This window comes from Talpa occidentalis, unplaced genomic scaffold (genome assembly GCF_014898055.3).
Source record: "Talpa occidentalis isolate TD23 unplaced genomic scaffold, MPIMG_talOcc4v2.1 talOcc4.2, whole genome shotgun sequence".
Taxonomy (NCBI): Eukaryota; Metazoa; Chordata; class Mammalia; order Eulipotyphla; family Talpidae; genus Talpa; species Talpa occidentalis.
Window position 1 is genome coordinate 79629574 of NW_023602073.1, and position 25420 is coordinate 79654993.

The 25420-nt window shown below is 35.4% G+C and overlaps 1 long non-coding RNA gene across 1 annotated transcript in view; it reads right to left on the bottom strand.

The window, feature by feature from the left end:
- Positions 1-25420, bottom strand: part of LOC119253358 (uncharacterized) — a 73098-nt gene that overhangs the window by 37233 nt on the left and 10445 nt on the right. The window contains exons 3-4 of the long non-coding RNA XR_005127053.2: positions 12764-12804; positions 11243-11266 (exon numbers count right to left, since the gene is read on the bottom strand). This is a non-coding gene — a long non-coding RNA (uncharacterized LOC119253358). The remainder of the gene's footprint in view (positions 1-11242; positions 11267-12763; positions 12805-25420) is intronic.

Below are 25420 nucleotides of genomic sequence, written 5' to 3' on the forward strand. Positions count from 1 at the left end.
AATATCATCAAATGGGTTAGCAAAGGAAAAACAATCAATTTAATAATAAACATGTAGAGAATTCACATGGTTACAAGTTAAAGAGCAATGGAGCAGAACAGAAGTATTTATCCCGAATTTTTGACCCAATACCTTAAGGATAGAGATGGTGAGACTTACCATGACAGAGAAGTAAAGGATGAGACTCTTAGAACACATCTACTGATAAACCTAAAGTTAGATGAGACCTCCCAAAATACATTCTTTTAGGTCATAAAAGAGGGAACAGTGATTGTTTCTCTAATTAGAAAAAGAGCAGAAGCTTACAGCACACTCATCTCTTCTTGATTTGGGAAGAGTGAAGGACTTAGTCAAGAACAGAAGCTTCTAGGCATTAGGGACCTTGCTGCTCACTGCAAAATAATCTACATTAATTAACGGTAATAAGCCTTCTTAGGCTCACTGGGCCTTGATTGACCTTTAGTTTCTATAAAAAGGTGACAAAAGGATTATTCTGTACCTATTAAGAAAATCTATTTGGGGTCTCTCTGGTGGCACAAGGGGTTAAGACTCAACCTGTGAAGCTGTCTGCAGCCTCTGCAGCACAAGTTAGATCCCTGGCCAGGGAGCTACCCACATGGTACAGCAGACCTCTCCCGACTTGCCCGCTGCTCCCCTCAGCAGTGTACTTCGGTCAATCTGCCTCTTCTGTTCCCCGCTCTGTCTCTGGTGAATCCTCTCACCCCCACCCCAACCCATGCCTCTGGCCTGTACCCCCACTCTTGTATGCATAAATAAATAAATCTTAAAAAAAAGAAAGAAAATCTATTTGATCATTTTGGGGCCACTGACTTTTTGTCTTTGCAAAAAGCTCTCAGGGGGATGGAACTCTACTGGATTGGAGAAGAAATTTCCACCTACACCTATCAGTTCTTCTCAGGCTAGTTGAGCAATGACGTTAGTACCAGAGAGATTAGTAGGAGGAAAGAATAAATTACCTTTTCATCTATATCATATGAATTCTAAACTCAATGCTGAAAATGAGGGTATTCATCTTGATTTAGGAATAGGACAGGAACATGTGCCTTCAAGGAAAGTAGAGGTCTCTCACATGATAGGGAAAGGTGACTCAGATAATGAAGTCAGAAGCTCTCTAACTAGATGTTTGACCTGCTATATAAACAGATTTCTCTGATCATCTTGGGGAGGCTTATCCTTCATGAACTAGCAAGAAAAGACAAAACTTCAAGTCAGAATAGGGCAGATCAACATAAATTCAATAGCAGAGTGAAATGATCCACAAGGGACTTAGACGAAGACTTCAAAGTGGTAGAATCAATATATTTTAATTGTGACTAGTAAATTATTATAGTATATTACATACTTTTGTCTAAAATTTTTAATGAAGACAGACTGGAAAAAAACAACTGAAAGAACTGAAATATTAAAAATACTCAAATTTTAGTATGTAGGAGTACTGAACTAAGTATACTATATATTCCCTTACATTCCCATAGCAAGACTATCTGGAGCTATTTGGTTGAGACACTCATTTTTTCAATATACTTGAATCAAAGTTTGGCCTATTTCATTTTATATTTCAAGGGACAAAGTGCCCTCAGCAGATATGACTTACACATAATTCGCCTGAATGAAATGAGATGGAATAAATACTATGTTAATTAAGTCACTTTTATTTCTATAATCAGTTGTAAAAGTTTCCTTTGGTAACTGTTAAAAATAAAATGTGTTATGATTTTAACAGTCCTCTGCATGAAGTACAGTTTAAATACTTAGTTTTTGTAAAAATGTGATATTAATTGGCTAAGATTGCCAAGGCAATTATAATATCTGTGGGTGGTTTGAAGCTGATGCTGATCATTGATGCTTCATCAAGCTTAATAAAAAGATACTGCCTTTTTTTGCCTGAATAAATTCTAAGCAAACGAACCATGTTCTACTACTATTTCAGCAATGCTCATGGAATTCATACAATGTTAGTTCTGGAAGAATTTAGATATCCTTTAATCCACTACCTTCATTTTTACTGATAAGAAAATTGCAGTCTGGAGAATTTAAATAGCTTATTCAAACAATTCTTTTAAAAGTCCCAGTGGCAAGAGGGCTTTCAATTTATATCTGTGTCCTGATATAGTACATACTCCTTTTATTACACGATAAAAGACTCAGTGAAAACATATCAGTAACTCATTACTAGTTTTACCATTAGGTATGACTGAATCAATATCATCTAGAAAATATTTTATATCTCAGAAACTCAACAGCTTATCTAAGCATATGCATTAGTTTATTCACTAAATCAGAGTATTTCTAGAAAAAAAATAAATATTAAAATAGTGGGCCTCCCTGGTGGCCTAGGGGTTAAGTCTCAGCAGTATCACCACTATGGCCTGAGTTGCCAGACAGGGAGCTAACCCACATATGGTGCAGCAGACCTCTCCTGTCTCTTCTGCTCTTTCCCTTAGTAGTGTATTTCAGTAAATCCACCTGTGCTGCTCCCCACTCTGTCTCTGGTGAATCCTCTCACCCCTCACACCTCTGGCCTAATTCCAGTTATTCTTTGCAAAAATAAATATTAAAAAGTTAATTAAAATATTAATCTAAATGTTTATTCATTTCTCAACTTACTCAATGTCAGCAATACTTCATGAAGCAAGGTTCTTCTTTTCAAATAGATAACAAATGAAGACTGTTTAAAAAAATTAGTCATGAAAGTATTTCTTCTAAAGGAAACTATTTAATTTGATTTCTAAGATAGCAGTATACAAAGGGAATATGAAAATTTAGGTAATCAAGGTATAACACCTATAATTAAAAATCAAATTCAAGTTTCTAAAAGTAGAAAGAACGGAATATTTTGAAAATAAATCCTCAATTTTAGTTGCCTTTAGTTGCCATCATAGATGGACTCTATGAAACCATGGAGAACAGGGAAAAAACCCGTCACCCTTCTGGGTTCTTAGGCTAGTTGAGCAAACAAATTAACATCAGAGAGATTAGTAGAAAGATGATCTAATTTAATTACATGTGTATAGATAATTTATATGGTTGTAAATTCTGAGGTAAATGGGATGAGAAAGGGGATTATATACTGTGCAAGAAATGAAACAAGGAGGGATTGCCTCATATAACAAAACGTGTCTCTAAAAATTTACCATGCTTTAAGATAGGTTTCTTGAAGGAATGAATAATAGCTTTGAGAATGTCTTTAAATCTAGGTTGAGAAATAGTCTTCTGTATCTCAGACTTTCTTTTTTTTAGATGTTGATCATATTTCTTAATCAATAAAGATTATTTATGACTAATCTCAAGAATACTCAATTATGGGTCTCCCCGGTGGCGCAGTGGTTGAGCGCTGGGTTGTGAAGCTGCCTGCGGCCTCTGTGGCGCCATTTCGATCCCCAGCTGCTCCCCGGCCACCAGAGGAGGGTCCCACATGGTGCGCAGACCTCTCCTGCAGCCCGCTGCTCCCCTCAGCAGTGTACTTCGGTCCTTCTGCCTGCTCTGCTCCCCACTCTGGCTCTGGTGAGTTCTCTCACCCTCCCGCGCTTCTGACTGTACCCAGTGCATGTATAAACAAAACAAACAAACAAATAAATAATAAATAAATCAATAAATAAATAAAACATGCCTCTGACATGTTTTAGAATCTCAAAAAAGTTGTTAGAAGAAACACAAGAGATTCAAAAAGATGCTTAACTTCTTCAACTGCATATATATTTGAGATTATTAAACAATTTCTCTACTAACTAAATGAAGCGTGCACAGAGTAAGAGTAATCTAGACCTTTCTTTTGGCAATGAATTGGCATGATACTTTATAAATGGCCTACACAGAAAACATGCTAAATTATGCTTAGCAAATAAGTTTTTCATACTCCTCAATGATTTACTAGTGTCTTTTTGGGAAACTCATCAGCAAGTCATTTTGAAGTTATCATGCTGTGATTAACTGCCGTGCCACTTTTCCCCTCAAAATTTATGAAAAATGCAGACTTACTACCTATTTCACCCATTGTATGAGTTTCACAACTGATTTTATCATGATCTCTCATGCTGGGTTTATAGATTGCTTGAGCTGGGGGTGAGAACGCCTGCTGATACTGTCACAGAGCAATCTAGTCAGGTTCTTCTAAGTGAATCTGTTAAAACTGTCAACAAGTAATAGCCATTAACTTTGAAGATAAACAGAAATGGACTCTTTCTTTTAAAGTCTAGAAATGGAAGCTGAAAAATAATGTTTAGAGTAAGATACTGAAGGGTTATGTTTATTTCCTTTCTTTTCATATTATTTTTCAGCTTGCCACGTGAAGCTTAAGCCTCAGAAATAAATAGAAGTGACTACTTTAAACATAAATATCTTTAATAGTTTTATAAGAAAATGATAGCTTTTTGTATGCACCTTTAACTTATTTCTTTGTTTATATTCTGAAATAAATTTACTTTGAGGCAACATATTTTAAAGAACCAATTATTCATATACAGCAAATTATCATTATTCACAGTAGTTGTGTCCTATAAAATTGCCACAAACACTGAATTAGTAAATACTGAAAATATCTCTGTGGGAGGGGATAGGGAGAAAAAATATGTATAAATACCTATATATGTACACATATATATCTATATACATATATATATACACACATATATATATATATGAGAGACATTAAATTTACAAATATAGATACATACAAATTATAAACACTAAAAAAAAATTCATCCTGTTAGATTCTAATGTCTTTATTTTACTAAACTGAATACAAGTTTCAAAATTGTTAAGTCATTGGGTAGGGCTATCTTACCACCGGGTGCTCAGGTTAGGAATCAATCTCATCCAGCCAGCACCAGAAATAGAACTGACAGTGACCTGTCATGCCTACTGTCTCCCTCCTCGCCTCATCTCTGCATGAGCTAGAACAAGGAGTGTCACTTTGTTCACCTTCAGCCTGGTATGTGATATATAGGGAAACTCAATTTTTTTTCATTGTTGTGCACGTGCCACAAATGATCACAAAAGTGTTAGAATTGACTGTGAAGCTACTTTTACAGCTTAGGAAGTTGGTGCGTTTACAAAGAAGGCATCCCTAAGTAGTGAGGACTTACTATAGATTATCTAGTTGATCCCAAAAAACTGTCCATCTTCACCTCTTTTTCTGATGCACACATACACAACAGCAGCTTTGAAATTATATTGCTTCCCTTTTAAAATGTGAATTTCCTAAGATCAGAGAAGGTGACATGTGACTCTTTAGAACCATTACCTATCACAGTGTTGAATATATTTTGTAATTAGACATAAAGTTGGACAACATAGACTGTAAGTGGGGAGTATGTATATGTATTTGTAAGTGAGGAAGTTTTACTCTATCATATGGCAATGTGTGATTGAAAATAAGAAAATCCATTGTGACTTGAATAGCATTTTAAAAAAGTAAAAATCTCACCATCCAAAGGTGGTAATTAGAAGTGCTTGGGCTGTATTTATTTCTATTAAATGTAATATTTTAAATTAATATCATACATAGAATAAATGACCATATATATGTGTGATTACATGAAGTTCAAGATACATTAATACACTAGATATATTCCATTAGTAAATGGTCTTTCATTGATGTTTTTATATTGGTCCCCTAGATTTAGGATCCTTTTGAGGTTTATGAAAAGCTGTATAGCAGATCTCTGTTTTTGTACCTAGTTATGGATAGTACATTAAGGTGATTCTTGTAAATTTGACAGTGTTGCTAAATCAAATATAACTTTCATTCAAACTGATATCAAAATGTGGAGAAAGGGAACCCTCATACATTCCTGGTGGGAATGCAAGCTAATGCAACCCTTAAGTAAACTAGTATGGGGGTGTCTCAAAACATTAAACATAGATCTGCCATTTAACCCATCTATCTAAAAAATTCAAAACACTAAATTGAAAGGAAACTTACACTCCCATGTTTATTGCAACATTATTTATTATAGTAAAACTATGGAAATAATCCAAGTATCCCAGAACAGATGAGTAGATCAAGAAGAGAGCATACTACTCAGTGATCAAAAATGATTAAGGCGTGTCATTTGCAGCAACATGGATGGAACTTGCAAGGATAATAATGTTAAGTGAAATAATTCAAAAGAGATAGATAAATACAAGATGATGTCACTAATATGTGGAACATAAAGTCAGTAACTGAGTCATAGAAAGGCTGAGAAATTAACCCTTGATAGTTAACTACAGAAATGAAATACCAAGAGAGGAGGGCTTGGGAGAGAGGAAAGAACCAAGCACAATAGTCTTTGGTGGTTGAATGTGAGTGAGTTGGTAGTGGTTGCAATATGGTAGTATTACCTGATGGGAGTACCCCAATATTACCTCAATGTTAAAAGTCAATCAATGAATTTTTAAAAATTAAAGGAAAGAGAATGGAAAACAACAAAAACAAAAACAAAATACACAACACCCTTTTAAAGCTAAGTAAATGAGGGATTTGTACTGTACTTCTAGGAAGGATAACTGGTGTCTCTTACTTTGAAATTTATACAAATTTCTCCCTCCATATCATCTTTCTTTTCCCAGTGAGCCATTCCTTCTTCAAAATTTCTGTTAAAATGCCAAGATACTACACTGTAAGGAAAAAAAAAATGTAAAGCCAACAAGTAGATTTGGAGAAAAAGGGAATATAATTTGATTCATGCTTTATGGAAAATGGTATGGTGATTCCTCAAAAAAAAAAAAAAAAGGAAAGGAAATACCTTATGATTCAACAATACCACTGCTAGGATTTTATCCAAAAAATATAAAAACACAAATACAAAAAATATATTTATGTGTTCCTGTAGTCATAGCAATATTATTCAAAATAGCAAGTCATGGAACCTACCTAAATTCCAATTAGTAGACAAATGAATAAAAATATTGTGGAATATATAACCAATGGAATACTATTACTCAGTTATCAAAAAAATTGATAGTGTCTTTTGGGACAAAAGGGGTGGGTGGCCCTTGCAGTGATCGTGCTAAGTAAAATAAGTCAGAAAGTGAAAATTAACCAATGGTTTCACTGATTTAAGGATTATAAAAATAACCAAAGAAAATAAAATGCAAAACAAAAATAATAAGTCTTAGATTCTATGAAAAATATACCCCAGAGGAGTCTGGGGAGGGGTGAGAGGATGGACGGTGAAAGGGTGGTGGCACTGGAGAGTTGATGGAGCATGTGCACTTACAGAGGTGTGAAGCTGTGTTCCTCAAATTATATGGCTTGTAAACTAGTGTCAAATCAATAACATTTAAAAAAATAAATAACTGAATCTCAGTGTTAATTCAATAAAGGTAGGATCTATGTGGGAATATTTCAAATATTCTAATTGGAAAAAGATTGTTATGAAACAAACATTGTGAAGAATGAAAGAAAAAACACAATAATCATTAAGGTTATGACCAATGCATTTGCTTAAAATATGACTGAGACCACACTTATCGAAGCACAAAGATTTATTGAGTTGAATAACTGTACTAATATGAGTTCAGTGAAATTTATAGGTATAATATAACAATAGAAGATATATGGTTTAGGATAAAGGATGTAAGAAATGCTATTTTCATTGAAAGTCTAGTTCTAAAAAAAATAAATGAAACCATATAGAGATAGGAAAAATTATAGAAGTAGCTTTTCTAAATAATCTTTATATTGCATTATTTTAAGTGACCATTAATGAGGAAATTATAGCTTATCCCATTCTATAGTTTATTCAAATTCTGTATAAAGTTAAATGAATAAAGCCCATCCATAAAAGTATAATTCATAACTGGATACAAATTTAACCTTGCTTCTGTTACAATATCTAGAGCTACTATTTCAAATTAATATGCTTAATGTGCTAGCTAGAAATTTATAATATTCAATTCTTCAACCTATGATTTTCATTGTCATGTGTGTCCCTGTTATTAGAGACCATTTTTATCCTGGGGAAAGCCTGAACCTTAGATAATATATTAATATCCCAATATTTCAACCTGTAAGCATTAAAATTTCATATGATGAATTTTGTGGTTAAATATAATTTGATATATTTTAATTTTTAAATTGTAATAAGTAATTTTGGTATTTTGTTATAAATTTTAAAAGGTGAATTTTTCATAATAGATCACTTAAAGAATTATCTATCAACATATCTAGAGATTAATATATGTTTTTAATGGCTTAATCAAAAGCATTGTAAATTGATGTGGAACTTCTTTACAACTTCACTGTCTGTCTAATCATTGTAATTTCATTTATCTTAGAGCTTTCTTACATTCCAACCTTCATTAAATATATAGGGGCAGAAAAAGTACTTCATGTGACTAAGACTGGCTCAAAGATAGTTTTTAAGGATATGTGACTGAAAAAGTGGCATAGGAAGAAGACAGAAGAAACAACCCTGGTACAGTTTACCGTAATTGTTTCACTACTACTTTTTTCAAACTTTTCAACTCAATACACTTACTAAGTTTCATGTTAGTCCAGTTTTTATACTATCAAAAAATATATATGCATAACTATATAATTTCAATTATATTGTTTACAATTATTCTTAGCAGATGTTTAAACATGTCAGAGTAGGGCCTCCCCAGAGGCACAGAGGGTTGAGTGCAGCTCTGTGAAGCTGTCTGCAGCCTCTGCAGCACCAGTTTAATTCCCAGCTTGCCGGGGAAATACCCACATGGTGCAGCAGACCTCTCTTGTCTCACCCGCTGCTCCCCTCAGCAATGCTTTTGGTCCTTTTGCCTGTTCTGCTCCTTGCTCTGTCTCTGGTGAATTCTCTCACACTCCTGCACCTCTTGCCTGTACCCCAGTGCTTGTATAAATAAATAAAAAAAAAATCTTTAAAAATGTCAGAGTAAAATTTCTGCCAAGGGAAAATAATTACCAATTAGCAAATCAGTTGTATCAGTCAATGGAGGAAACATATGTTATTTCTAAACAATCTCCTGGAACCTATAACATTATTATAATAATTACTGTGTATAAAGCCTATAGACTTGGTTCCTTATGTATACTCATAGTATTATACCAAATTATTTGTTATATATTTATGTAAGTAAATACCAATTATAATCACCTAGCCATACTATTTTATACTATATTAATAAATCCAGTAAATATTAAAATCATTTATTAAAAGGATTTCAAATCAGTACATTTCTGAAAAGGTTTTATCTTTCACTAACTTTTTAATGAAAGTATTCAATGAAGTTAATTGTAGCAACAAGTACTTTCAGTGGAATTACATATTAAGACAGCATCATAGTCACTAGCTGTGCCTAACAGAGAACTTAAATAGAAACTCAGTTTTAAGATTGTCCAATGAGTTTATAAAATTCCCTTTGGTTCTGTTTATCAAGGCACAGTCAGCTTAACTTTCAAGACAAAAAAGGGCCATATTTCATTTGTCTTTAAATTATCTGTCTTTGTTCTTGTGCACCAACTTGCAATGAGGAAATGTGTAAAATAGTGCAAATTAGTGTAATTAGTAAATTAGTGTAAATTAGTGTAAAATAGTGTAAAATGTGTAAATTAGTCTCTAAGAGTTTTAACTGAAAGAATTAAATATTTCCTTTCATTGATGACAATAAAAATGATCTTTCTCCAACCTCAACAAATAGAAACACACTCTCCCAGTTATCAACACACTAACATGACTCTATAGAAAGAAAGAAAGAAATTTTGGCCATTCTAATGGAGTAATTTCACATGCTTGGAATATCACACCAAATGGTATGAAGACTCCTTTGCAAACAAAACAGATTACATCTGCAATAAATTAAAACAGAAAGACATCTAACAAGCAATATAGTTGACTTCATTTTATGGGCAATATCTTTTCTGTTTTTTTTTTTTTTTTTTACTTTTAAATATGCAATGATATAAAATGTTTAATTCTGCTACATGGAAACAATAACTAGTATAATTTAATAATAATAATAGCTAACATGACTTTTATTTACTACCTCATTTAAACATTACTGGAGGGCCTCCCTGGTGGCGAAACGGGCTAAGCACAGCAATAAGAAGCTATCTGCAGCCTCTGCAGCACGAGATCGATCCCCAGCCAGGGAGCTACCCACATGGCACAGCAGACCTCTCCTGTCTCTCCCACTGCTCCCCTCAGCAGTGTATTTCAGTCAGTCTGCCTGTTCTGTTCTCCACTCTGGTGAATCCTCTCATCCCCCTACCCCCACCCCGCACCTCTGGACTGTACCCCAGTTCTTGTATGTATAAACAAATAAATCTTCTAAAAGAATAAAATAAACATGTCTAGAGGATAGAGGACTGTTAAAATGCTACAGCTTAAAAATTAAGCAATACTGACTGCATGATTTTCAAAATGAGAAAAGCCATTGAATCCAAGATCTGTAGCTCACAGGTAACTTTTTAATTGAAATGCTCTACTGCTTTAAGTCTATTTACTTTCATATTTTTTCTCATTTGAATTAATTTTTCCTAAAAGCAATTCCATAGAGGAGTAGTAAATACTTAAAGTTCAAGGGCTAATTTATATTAATGGTATAATTAATGTTGTTTTCTGAAAAGCAACCATTATATTTCCCCTTCAATATGAATGATTTTCTACTAAAGAATCAGTATTTCACTATTGTGTCACACCTAAACGATGCAAAAACCAAAAGACAAGACAAATTTAATGTAGTGTTCTGCTACAAAGGCACTTTAATTCTATGCCATTTGTAAATGGGGTCCCATTTACATTAATCTCTCCATTTTGAAGTGAATACACAAAAAAGTAGATTATCTTCTACTGCTAAGAAATCAACAAGGAATGCATTATAACATGAACCCATTGCTGTAGTGCTTTTAAGTGGTCACTATACTCACTAAAACTGTGCAATTTGATCCTACTATTTTTGTCTTTAAATAATTGAGTGATTTACTTCTAAAATACAGAGATTTTTTAATTCTATCAACCACATAAATCAATAACATGTGTTGCTTTGTGTGTTACACAAAAGGGAATTTTGAGGGACTATTAATAACTTATGGGCATATTATTTAGAAAAGTATAATACCAGATGACTGAAATTAGAAATGTGGGCAGAAATCTTGATCCTAGATCTAATAAAAGTGAATAGGAAGTGTATTTCAGCCACTTATGTTAAACAGAGGAAAGGATTAAGGATAAGGAATCCCTGCCATCTCTGTTCACTAATATGTCTCTAATTAGCTATGTGAATTTAAATAACTCACGATCTCCGTATTACAGTTCTCCATCTGGAAAACAGGGAAGAGATTTTATTAAATCAATGGTTCTTACTGAGATTATTTCGCCCTCCTGGGGCATCTGGCAAAGTCTGAAGATAATACTATTATCACAACGAGGCTGGGCAAAGTCAGTGTCGGTGATACTTATATCTAGTAGGTAAAGACCAGAAACGTGGCTAAACATTCTACACTGCACAGGATTAGCCCACTGCAAAGTGTCTGTAGTTTGTTGTTGAGAGGCTCTTAATCTGATTGTATCTATGGTCTATGAAAACATGATTTTAGACTGGATTCTTAAGTTAAATATACAAGCTTGGTGTCTCCACACCAATTATGTTTCTTTCAAACAAAAGTTTGAAGAATCAGAAACAAATAGATCAAACTTTTCTGTCAAAATTTGTCTATAAGGTAGCTTCAACTTAATTATTCCTCAGTGGAAAGCCTAACCAAATGGCTCATCTCCCCCTTTTCCATCTGGATTTTTTTTCAATGTTTATGATATTTAATCATTCAGACTTTCAGTAAAATTTTCTCATATTACTACAGAATCATAGTATGAATACATTATATATACATATATATATTTATAACCCCCATCAAATGTCTAAAGAATGACTATTGTTTATATACTTCCACATCTGCATACATACAAATATTACTTACAAACCCATTATTAATTCACAAGAGACTACGGTGATAGTTCACTGGTGACTTAGTGGTGGGAATCTCACTGGGACTACACCTGAGAGGAAAAATCAAAGACTGTACAAAAATGAAGAATGAGGGTCCCCCTGGTGGTGCAAGGGGTTAAGACTCAGCCTATGAAGCTATCCACAGCCACTGCAGCACGAGTTCGATCCCCAGGCAGGGAGCTACCCACATGGTGCAGCAGACCTCTCCTTGCTTGCCAGCTGCTCCCCTCAGCACTGTATTTCAGTTAATCTGCCTGTTCTGTTTTCCACTCTGTCTCTGGTGAATCCTCACCCCCCACACCTCTGGCCTGTACCCCAGTTCCTATATGCATAAATAAATAATAAATCTTTTTAAAAAATGAACAATGATATAAAATATATATGTATAAATATTAAAAAAACATTAATAATTCAGAGCTATAGGAAGCTATATATGTATCTGTATATATTTGTTAGGGATATATATATTAAAAATATGTAAACCCTGTTTAGGATACATAAACCAATCACTATTCCTTTTTAGTGATATAATATTGACTTTCTCTTGATTTAAACAAATATAATATTAAAAAATAAGAAATTAAACAATATACATTACATATGTACAAAATAAAAATAATTACTCATGTAAAGAACTTTATAAAATATAAAAATGTCAAATATGTAAATATAATCTTAACTTTGTTATTAATTCAGTTATAGCTTTTAATGCACTCTTTGAAGCAGAAATATAATATCCTTTTTCATAATACATGGACAGTTTCAAAAATCTTTTTTATAATATCAAGGTTATTGTGCATATGAGACTACCTACCTTCACAAAATTGTAAGTTATGATTCAATGATGAATGTTACCTAGAAAAGATACTCTATTAAAGAGATTTTAATAAAACTGAATTATATAAGAGTATTTCTATAATTATTGTCTAAAAGCTAAAATAAAAGCTTATTTTTATTTGGAACCACACTGTGGAGGAAAAGTGCTAAAAATTTAATAACTACTCAATATGAATTTCCCTTACTAGAATAGTCTTCTAAAGGAGAATCAATATTTAATTAAAAATTCAGTCTTATGCTGACACTCCATTATCTGTTAATTTCTAAGCTCTATTTTGGGGAAATCTAGTATTCCTTGGTGACTCTTGAAGAATTTCTGTATGCGGTGGGGTTTGGAGAGAAGGAATTTCATTCAGCATAAGCTCCCCATTCTACTTTAATCAAAACAGTGCCTCTTATTACTGTATATTCTGATTTTTTGAAGATTTTTGATGAAACACACATACAGAACAACAATGAAAGGTGGAGAATTTAGATAAATGTAATGGCATGCACTGTATTACACTGATGTCTTGATAAATTTTAATTAAATTCTTGTTTGAAATTACTTTAAGTTATTGAACTTTAGAAATAATAATAATAAAGGGTGACTTTCAGGATACTGGAAGAGCACTCTATCTTCCACAATGCAGGCAATGTTGAATTAATGCAGAACATAACTGCATTTCTTTACCTTAAGGTGTTCATTATTGGTTAAAATAATTAAATTCACGTACATTGGCACAGCATCTTAACCTTTATGAAAATAGTTAGGCTAAAATAATAAAAGAAAAATATATAGACAAGAGTTTATTCCCTCCACTAGACAATAATTGCATTTAGCAAGTGAAAGACATACTATTTGATTGTAAAATATTTCTTTCTAGGGAGACTATGAAGTAAAAGTTAAACTAATTGACATAGTGAGTACGAGCACGTATATCTTTTGTCAATGTCTATTTTAAGCAAAAGTAAATCTAGATGCAGTATAGTTTCTGATACAGGCAGATTTTTCTTTTTTTTTTTAATATTTTTTTTTTTTTTTTTTTATTTATACAAGCACTGGGTACAGTCAGAAGTGCGGGAGGGTGAGAGAATTCACCAGAGCCAGAGTGGGGAGCGGAGCAGGCAGAAGGACCTAAGTACACTGCTAAGGGGAGCAGCGGGCTGCAGGAGAGGTCTGCGCGCCATGTGGGACCCTCCTCTGGTGGCCGGGGAGCAGCTGGGGATCGAACTGGCACTGCAGAGGCTGCGGGCAGCTTTGCAAGCCAGCGCTCAACCACTGCGCCACCGGGGAGGCCCCAGGCAGATTTTTCTTTAAGATACTGTTTTACTAAAATGCACTGAAAATTTCAGTGCATTTTTCCATTTTATATTAACCATATTTTAAAAATCAAGTTCTCAGTTACAGAATTCTAGATGTATGGTTTTATTTTAATCTCAAATCTTACTATAAAATGATCACTGGAACCTAAGTTTTCAAATACAAAATATCTTGAAGCTTTTGGATTATAGTTCTACATTATAGACTACTGATTCTCAGGATGATTCTAAGAGCATCATTTGCTAAGACTGAGCACTGCCACCTGTTAACATTGCATCATGCACTGTACTACTATAATCATGTCTTAGAAATAAAGCAATGGGGCCTCCCCGGTGACGCAGCGGTTGAGCACTGGGTTGCGAAGCTGCCCGCAGCCTCTACAGTGCCGGTTCGATCCCCGGCTGCTCCCCGGCTGCTCCCCGGCCACCAGAGGAGGGTCCCACATGGCGCGCAGACCTCTCCTGCCGCCCGCTGCTCCCCTCAGCAGTGTACTTCGGTCCTTCTGCCTGCTCTGCTCCCCGGTCTGGCTCTGGTGAATTCTCTCACCCTCCCGCGCTTCTGACTGTACCCAGTGCTTGTATAAATAAATAAATAAATCTTTAAAAAAAAAAAAAAAGAAATAAAGCAATGACCAAGTTTATTACTTATTGGAGTGTATCAAAGGGTCATAAAAATTTCTAATGTAATAGCTTAAGTGACAAAATAAATCATTTTATTGGGACAATGAAATCTGGAGCTAAGAATTAAAAAGAAAAGAGAAGGCTAACTGTACACCTTTATTCAAAATAATATTTTAAGCTTGCCTATACAATTATATAATTATATTTTAAAACATATTTTAAGAGCCTCTCTGGCAGAGCAGGGGTTAAGTCTCAACGTTATCATGCTATGGTCACTGCAGCCTGAGTTCTATCCCCACCAGGGAGCTAACCCACATGGCACAGCAGACCTCTCCTGTTTCACCTGCTGCTCCTCTCCGCAGTGTATTTCATTCATTCTGCCTGTTCTGCCCCCCACTCTGTGTCTGGTTAATCCTCTCATCCACCTGCACCTCTGGCCTAGATCCTAGTTTTTGTATGCATAAATAAATTAAATCTTTGTAAAAATAAAACATTTTAAGTTTGTGTTAGATATAAGTAACCTATGATATTGGAAGTATTATAAATTAAGAGACTTGAATAAAGTTTTTAGAATTTGAAACAAAATCAGCTTTCATGATCACAATTAAAGATGATGGGCTGGTGACAATCATTTTAAACTTGAAGAATAAATCATTCAGGCAGCTGCAGATGGTTAGTTGCTCCCTACCCACCTTTCCTAGCTGTACTTATGGTCAGACAAAAAAAGTATATATAAAAAAAAGGTGCTAAAATTCTCTATTAAAAAGCTGTTTAGAGGAGTAATAACAATGATTAAATTCTGAAATCTTGAATACAGAATACAATTAAAAGGTATTAGATAATAAAATATCCTACCACGCATCATACACCATCTACTGTATAGTCTTACTTCACCTTCTCTAAACTGCATAAATTGTCTAGCTATTTTTGTTGTATTTTATTTCTATGTCATAAACTCCTATCCAATTCATTTAACATTTTCAGTTACTTTTTTTATTCCACAAATCATTATCCCCGTTGCTCCACATACTATGCAATTGAAAAGGCTAACAAAGAAAGAGATGTCACATTGTCCTTAGAGATAACTCCAGATTGGAGTTCTTTATGTGGCTGAGTGTACTGCTGAGCCTCACAGTAGTGGCAATGGTAGAAGAGGTTTTATACCTCCAAAGTCCTAGCAAATTGGCATCAATCACACTTGTCTGTTTCCTTCACTGATTTCTTTCAAGCTCTTTTGAATTTTTTTTCCTTCCCATATTGTGTGTTGACATTCAAATCTTAATATTAACAGACACAGGATTGTTCTGTATATGTGTGTATATATATATATAAAGTCATATATACAATACATATACACACACACTTATGATAACTGGATAATAATGAGACACCATTTCACAAAGAGCACTCTTATATTTCCACAAAGTGAAGAGCTTTCCCAAGAATTCTTTCTGAAATTTACATTGACATATTTTTATAAAAATAAATGAAACAGAATTTCATTATAATTATGTATCTCTTTCAGGATTCCATAACCCTTAAACTGCACAATCTGCAAATGACATGTTAATATATTAAAAAGGCATCTTACACAGTTTTAATATTATTGGTTTATTAATAGAGTATATAATTAAGTTTTCTTTTTAAAGTAAATATATACAATCTGGTTGGTAGTTAAGGACTGTAATTTAAGAAAACCCTAAATTAATTTTTAAGTTATAGGAGTTTTAGGTAACAGTCATTCTGTAAAGGTTTCCATTTCCTCACCTTCCAATAAAGTTTATTTTCTCTTCTACCACACTCCACTTCTATCACTCGTATATCTAGGACTTTCCTATTTGCCATATGGAATGGAATCTTTGATCCTTAGGCCCTTGGACTTCTCAAGCAGGATTTGCTCAAACTAGCCAATCTTGCATGGCAACTATTTTTCCCTGAGCCCCAATCTGTGTTATTTCAGGGATGTTGGAGGCGGCCACCCCACGTAGTGAGCAAAAGGGTCTTGACCCGAGTCCCTAAGGCATGTGAAAACACATGTGTCTTGGAGGAAAACCTCTGAGTGACAGGACTTGGTGTTGAGAGCCTGGAAAGTGACCTGCGTGGAGTCAGGCTTCTACATCTCCACAGTCTGAGAATAACAAAATGGAGAGACCCTGCACAGCGAGCAGAAGGGCCTTGACCCAAGTCTTTAAGGCATGTGAAAACACATGCATCTCGGAGGAAAACCTCTGGGTGACAGGACTTAGTGTTGAGAGCCTGGAAGTGACCTGTGTACATCTCCACAGTTTGAGAATAACAAAAATAATGAGCGAACTTCCCAGGCTCTGGCTAGGGGACAATAAGATTATGTGTGTGAGAACTAACCACCTGGTACCCTACTGTCTGAAGTAAATAGATAATAGTAAGAAAATAGACTAATCATTCATACATGTTATCATTATATGGTATGCTTTGATGTTACACCTGCTGCAATTAAAATAGTATATAATGAGCACTAAGACAATAAAGATTGACTGCATGCTGGACATGACAGTCCCCCATGTCTGATTTCCCTCCCCGTCGTGTCCCAGGTTTGACTCACTAGAAGTCCACACAGGCACATGAAACTCTGCTTCCAAACAAAGCTTCAACACATCCGTCCTCTCCCACTGGGTGTTCCCACCAGAGCATACTGCTGGAATTCCACTCATAAGACTTACTCACTGTCACTTCTCAGAGTCCTCACTCAGATTGTTCCCTCTTTCTTTTTATCTCCAATTCAAATCTCACTTCTATTTCAGCATTTAAATTTTCTCCTCTTTTACTCTTAAGCATACATGTACATACACATACACACTCCACATCTTTGGGTAGAAATACAGTAGATGAGTCTTGTCTTGAATTCTACTTGTACTCTCATACAGAAATTCATGTATTTATAAAGTATGTATATATACCTTTGTATATCATACAGAAGTTCATGCAAACATAACATGCACATTCCATACATATACTGCATTTATTAATGCACATGCACATTACATGCATGATCTGTAACAAATTACGAAGTGAATTATGAATTATACTTCTGCCACAAATTCACTATTCCATGTGGACTGAGGAAGTGTTTTAGATGAATTTATATAAAAAGCACGTATCATCTGCTCAATACTTTTTTTCAATGATTTCTAAAATCAGAAAAAAGTGTACAGCATATAGAATAGCTTGATAGAAAATAGCAATTTGTTAGTAATATATAAAGAATGTTTCTTGCTTGCTTTGCCAACACTCAACAATTTAATGTCCAAATAAATGGTGGTTAAAAACTTTAGTCAGTCATGTCTAACTGGATTTATTTTGTGTGTGTGTATGTGTGTGTCTTTCTGTCCACTTTTCTGTCCTTGTCTCCCTCTGTCTTTGACCATTTTCTGATCGATCAATGCATCCCATTCATACTAACCTTGAGATCCTAATTTTCTGAAGCATGAATTTTACCACTTATAAAGTCATAAAGATTTTTCTGAAATTTCTCAAAGGTCAGATTAAATAATGTCTATTTGGAATTGGGCTTTGTTTGTCTGTAGGGCTTTGTTTCCCTCCAACTTAACATGATTTTTTTTTTCATTGAGGTTCCTAGTCATTACTAGGGTACAGTTTTTTGTTTCCATGGTCTGTATAGTTCTCTGTATTCTCTAGCTGGCAGTCTGGGTGTTTGTCTCACTCATTGATGTGCTTTCAAAAAATGCTACTTGAGCTGTACATATAGGAAAAGAAAGTTTTAGTTCCTGACTGGGGAATGAAAATGCATTCACCCAATAAGCAAAAGCATACACCATGACATGGTCTGAGTAACATTATGAATTATCCCGCGTCTGCAGGCACTGACGGATTTCCTTGTGGGATAATTTCCTGCTCTGTCTTGGTTACTCAGGCAGCACTTATGCATCATGTAGAATTTGAATATGAGTTCCAGTCCCATGACTAACTCTGGTTATTGCTGCTTCCGTCTTTTCCTCCTCCCCAACTGTCATCTATTACTTGAGTTACTAGAGCTAACAAACGTTCTTGCATTTGACATTGATATATGTCTAAGATGTGGAAAAACTCCTTAAATTCTGTAAGCAAACACACCACTGAACTCTATGATCTGTGGTTTTATGTATAATTTGTATAGATTAATATTCATAATACTTTGAGAAAATATACACCATTGTATCACCATCAGTGTCCTTCACTATAATTGACAATGCTGAATTAAAATATCATCCCCAGTTATTTCACTCTTAAATGCTGATTTTTAGTCCAGGTATCTGGCTATTTTTGTTCTATTGGTCCTATGTCTTAATGTAGATTTATTAATCAAGACTGTGCTTTATTGCTGAAGAATATTTAAGATTGTTTCACAAATCCTAGTATGTAAACTACATGTGGATTTACTACTGTATCGAAGACCCAAGTTACTAAGTTTAGTTTAGGAATTTTTCAATATTCTAGAATGCCTAAGAAATGACACTAAACTGCATGTTTTCCTATAATTTTAAATGAAATATTTACAAGTACATAATCAGGTTCCCAATATTGCAACCATTAAATTTACACCATATCAGAAGTCCTTATATAAAATTTCAAGAGATAAATGTCATCTATTTTTTCACAATTTTATGAAGCAAATTCTTATTAACTACAGGAATCCCACTGGTGCCCTCGTGGCTAAGTATCAGCACTATCAAGATAGTAGCCTGAGTTCGATCCCCCACCAGGGAACTAACCCACCTAACACAGCAGAGCTCTCCTGTCTTGCCCACTTCTCCCCTTAGCAGTGTATTTCAGTAGATCTGCCTGTTCTGCTCCCCATTCTGCTCCCCTTTCGTCCCCCTCACCTCTGGCTTACATGCAAAATAAAAAAAAAAAATCTTCTTAACTATATTTGCATATCATAGAAGTATAACCGATTTGTTAGACTCAATGGAGGGGAAAAATCTGTATTTTTTTAAATTGGTTTGCAAACTTGGGAGTTCTCTGGGTTATATTAAAAAATGGTCCTTATATTTAAGGAGAGACCTAAGAAAGATTATCCAGATTGATAATCCAGATTATCCAGATCGATAATCAATGGAACTTACATGAGACTTGTCCAGAATTTACGGAAGATGAGCAGAGCTTCACAAGACCTGCCAGAATCTTAAAAGTTTCCATAGAAGGTTGTTTTGTGACCATACCCGTCCAGGTAGGTTCACTGTTGGTTCAGGCAGCTTAAAAGAGAACCTGGGAGCCCTGGGCATCATTACCACAGTTTTTTTTTATTTTATTTTATATATTTTTTACATCATTTTCCATTTTTGCACAATGTATGCATTTTCATCTTGGTTATATTCCCCATACAATTCCCACCCCCCATTGTTTTGATCCTACTCCCTCCTCCCTCCAACCCCGTAGTGTGTCTCTGGTTTATAGTTGTTTGTTGATTTTGATTTTTACTTTATTATAATTAGTCTTTTTCCTGGTCCCTTATTTAGGTTTTCTAAATTCCTGCTATGAGTGAGATCATCTGGTATTTTTTCTTTTTTTTTTTGGCTGATTTCACTGGGCATGATCCCTTCCAGTTCCATCTATGTTGCTACAAATGGCATGAGTTTATCTTTTTCAATTGCTGAATAATAGTCCATTGTGTATATATACCACATCCTCTTGATCCAGTCATCCAAAAGATAACTATCGGCCAATCCCACATTTTTTTTTTTTTTTAAATAATAGACAGGGTAAACAAGTAAGCAGGAAGATAGCAACTTGGAGGCCTCCCCGGTGGCGCAGCAGTTGAGGGCTGGGTTGCGAAGCTGCCCGCAGCCTCTGCAGCACAGGTTCGATCCCCAGCTGCTCCCCGGCCACTGGAGAAGGGTCCCAGAGGAGGGTCCCACATGGCGCGCAGACCTCTCCTGCCACCCACTGCTTCCCTCAGCAGTGTATTTCGGTCCTTCTGCCTGCTCTGCTCCCCGCTCTGGCTCTGGTTAATTCTCTCACCTCCCACACTTCTGACTGTACCCAGTGCTTGTATAAATAAAATAAAAACACAAATAAATAAATAAATAAATAAAAAGATAGCAACTTGGGTCTCATCAAATTTTTGTACACGCTTCCCTGGGCTCTCTCTGGCGTTCTCTCCTGGTCTCTTCCTCTTACAGCCATCACTCGCCCTCTCAGCCCTCTGCTGTAGCAATCCTTTGAGTGATGCCAACCTTAGGCCTCAGCCTGCAGGCTCAGGCACTCATTTGCATGCCCACACCATACCCCAGGTATCCACCATTAGGTATTTGTGCCCATGCTCCCGAGTGCCTTCTGCATCCAAGGCTATAGACGACAATCACAGAAGCTATAATGTAAACGCCCGACCAGTTCACTAACCCTATTAAGGCCTAGTGGGGTCCAGTCACATATTTAGTTAGATGATCTCAACAATATGATCTCAACCTCTCATGGCTGTACCTTTCAGCCTGCTCATAGGTATTAAGGTGGTAATGGTGGACAAAGCATACATTCCAAGATAGGGGAAAGGATAGGGAGGCTCCCATCATCCCTGTTTGATTATAGGACAATCTGTAGTCACATCTTCTGAAAGACCTCCTCTAAAATATTCAGAGACCATTCAAAAATAAAAAAAAAAAAATTGGACTCATTACTTCCCTGGAATGTTTTATTACTCCTCTGCTTCTCTTTATTTTCTTGTCTCTATTTTCAAGTGAATATGATTGTTTCTAAAAGTGAGAACCACTACCTTTACAATACAGGTTTTTGATGCTGCTACATATTAGAATCACCTGGGAGTTAGTAACTATACAAAGGTTGAGGTCTTGCCTTAGAACTTTAATTGTAATTGAATAGGGCCACCACATTTTTTAGTTTTAATGATTCTCCAGAGGCCTCCCTGGTGATGCAGGGATTAAAGTGTCAGGGCTATAAAGCGATCACCAGCCACTGCAGCGTGAGTTCTATCCCAGGTCAGGAAGCTGACCTACGTGGAGCAGCAGACTTCTCCTGTCTTGCCTGCTGCTCCCCTCAGAAGTGTATTTCAGTAGATCCACCTGTTCTGCTCCCCACTCTGTCTCTGGTGAATCCCCTCACCCCAGTTCTTGTATGCATAAATAACTAAAATAAATCTTAAAAAAAAACAGAAAAATTCTCCAGAAAAATATGCATATTGGTTGAAAAGCATTCTTAGCGATAATCACAAATATTTTGTTTTTTCAAAAAAAAAGTATATTCTGTCAGTCATGTTAGGTTAAGTATATGACAGAATCACAGGAAGGCTGATTAAAACACAAACTGCCAAGTTTCTAATTGAATAAGTCAATGGAGAGGTAGGAGGATTTGAATTTATTATAAATCCCCAGGTGATGCTGAGGCTGTAGTCCCCAGACCACACTTGGAAAACCCCTATTCTCTGAGATATCACACTGTTTGATAGACTGGCTTCAACACAGGAAGAAACGCCTGAGTCAGCCCCATCTTACCAACAAACTCTGAAAGTAAACTTTTTCTTGATGGAAATTTAAGGGCTATTTTAAGAGAAAGAAGGATTGGATGGCAGACAAGCAAGACTAATATCCTCTAAAATTCCATCTGGCAAATCTGATTCCATTTCCTCTCCCAAGTACAATGTCATAGTGTTATGCTCCAGAGTTTTATAAGTATGCCAGGGTTTCCTATCTTGAAGAATTTAATTTTGCTTTCCTTTCTGACTAAAGTACACCTCCTATATCTGCAAATTAAGATCCCATTCATCACAGAGTCCTCTATATGTAATCCCAGGTGTTTTCCAAATACCATTTCTTTATTCTCCCTGCAGAAAATAGACAGAGATCATTTTAATCCTCATTTTATTTTGTTCGCCTCTTTGGAGGAGTTTCCTCCAGGTGTTATACTTATTTGACTTTATAATTATGAGTAAAATAATATTTTATATTAAAAAATAATGAATGCAGGATGTGTCAGGTAAAGTCTTAAGCACTTTTACAAATTTTGACTTTTTAAAGCACTATTGGTAACCTTGTTTCACAAATAAGGATCTTGGGGCATAATTAAGGTCAAAAGGCTAAACCCAAATAGCTTAATTGTTAAGTAGCAAAGCCAGGATACAATCCCAGAACACTATGCTTTTTAACAAGTCATAACAAAAATAGTAGCTGAGAACTGAATGGTACCTACAACAGCTTCAAGTATATTGAAATTACTAGATTATTGTTCACTATTTTCATTATGATCATCATTATTACAGTTATTATTAGTAATTACTAGTGTTCTAATATTATACTGAAACTTTATATAGCTGTTTGCTTATATGTGACTTTATTTTATCTTCATAACATCATGCTCTCATAACTGCCCTATGTGAGCGACTTGTTTCAGTCACCCAGTCAATAACGGAGACAACTTATTCTCTATTGTTAACAATTTAAAATTAAACTCTTTTCACTATATATATTATGAAAATATGTTTAGTAGGTGTTTTCTAAGATAGGCTCTATTGATCTCTGCTTTCTGATTTTCTCAATGGTGTGTAATTCCCTCCCCTTGTGTCTGGCTTAAGTTAAGAGATTTGTTTTTAATGAAGGGAAATTAGCAGACATAATAGGAATTTACTTCTGAAAATAGCTAATAACAAGACTGTACTTTCAGTCTTGACAACTCTCTTTTGTTAACTCTCTTTGAATTCCCTTTCACGGTGGAGGCCAGCAGCCATGCTGAAAGTAGCAGGGTGTGGAGACTGACGTGGGAAGAAACTGATAGCTCTCAGCAACAGCCAGTAAAGGACCTGAGTGCTCCAACAGCAGATGAGTGAGTTTGGAAGAGGAGTCTTTTATGCCTAACTTGGGACATTTAATGAGCTTGGGAGGTAAGCTGTGAAATGAATGTGGCCAACAGATTCACTCTAACCTCATGAGGTAGGTACCCTGAGCTGGTGAACCCAGCAAACTATACACAAATCACTGTGAAGTAATAAGTTTATTCTGTTAAGGAATTCATTTGGAGGGTAATAATGCATGCAACAATATATAACAACTCATTATATATATATTATATATAATATATATACACATATGATTTTTTAATTCCAGCATAAACTTCAAATTGATAAGTGGTTATATAGCTAGAACCAAAGAACAACAAGGGGCCCCTTGTTCTAAATACTGGAAATATTTGATTTTGTATGAATATCTCACACAAGTGGTGAGCAATATAAATCCCAAAATAAAAGACAAAAGCAGACATTACAAACAATAGGTTTTGATGTGCAGTAATGGTTCTCTCACCAGGGAAATTCTCCAAAGAATGTTCCAGGAAACACAGCAGGAGGAATTTTCTATAAAAATGCTTTATAATTATCCTTACAATGCCAAGTATATTAACTGATTTTCAACAAAGAATATAAAAGAGGGGCCTCTCTGGTAGCACAAAGGGTTAAGTCTTAGCACTATGAAGCTATCAGCAGCCACTGCAGCACAAGTTCAATCCCCAGCCAGGGAACTAACCCACATGGTGTAGCAGACCTCTCTTGTCTTGCCCGTTGCTCCTCTCAGTAGTGTATTTTAGTATTCCCACCTGTTCTGTTCCCCACTCTGACTTTGGTCAATCCTATCACTCCCCCCACCCCATCTCAGGCCTACACCCAAGCTCTTACATGCATAAAAACATAAACCTTTTAAAAAAGAATATAAAAGAGTACATATTTTCCCTTTTTAGTCATAGAACTAGAATATTCATTAAATTATTTCACATTTAGAAATTGATATGGTCAAAATAAGTTTGTTAAGATCTTATTCTATTTAGTGGAATAGATTTTTGTTTCAGTAGTTCTAATAGGACACAGTCATTAATTGAGGAAATAATAGGCCTTCAAGAACATCATTAGAATAATGAGCTTTTGCTCTCAGCAAAAAAGAAGACATATAATTGAAACAATTCAACTTTTTACAAATTCACAGAGAATCTGAAGTTCAAAGTAAGATAGCACATGGCACATAGAACATTATATTAAGGCTCATTTTATCCTAAACTAGAATTACACAGGGCAAGATACAAATAAGCATACTATTTTTTTTAAGATTTATTTATGCATACAAGAACCAGAGTACAGGCCAGATGTCCGGGAAGGTAAGAGAATTAACCCAGAGACAGAGCGAGGAACAGAACAGGCCGACTGACTGAAATACACTGCACAGTGGAGCAGCGGGGAGACAGGAGAGGTCTGCCATACCATGTGGGATTCTCGCCAACCAGCTGGGATAGAACCCGTGCTGCAGAGGCTGCAGGCCACTTCACAGCACTGTGTTCAACCCCCTGCACCACTAGGGGAGGCCCAAGCATACTAGTTTAAAAAAAAAAAATCTGAAAATATTCTGCTTCGAGAGACTTGTTAATAGTAGGGCTCCCAAGTACTTTATATTACTAATATACACTCCAGTAAGGATCCAAGAAATAACATTCTCCACCTTCATTTGAGCACTGGGGATCACTGTGAAGTCTGAACAACTGGACTTACTCAGAGCAATGCTTTTTAGAATGGTAAATTAGGAATGCTCTTATGCACTAAGGTGCATTCAAGGATTTCATAGTAAGCTATAAAGAGGGCAGGAAATACCATACCTTTATCCACTCCTGCTATATTCAAGACCTAGGCATAGTACCTAACAGAGAAGACTTTACTAGCAGATTACAGAATGAGAGGACACATATGTGC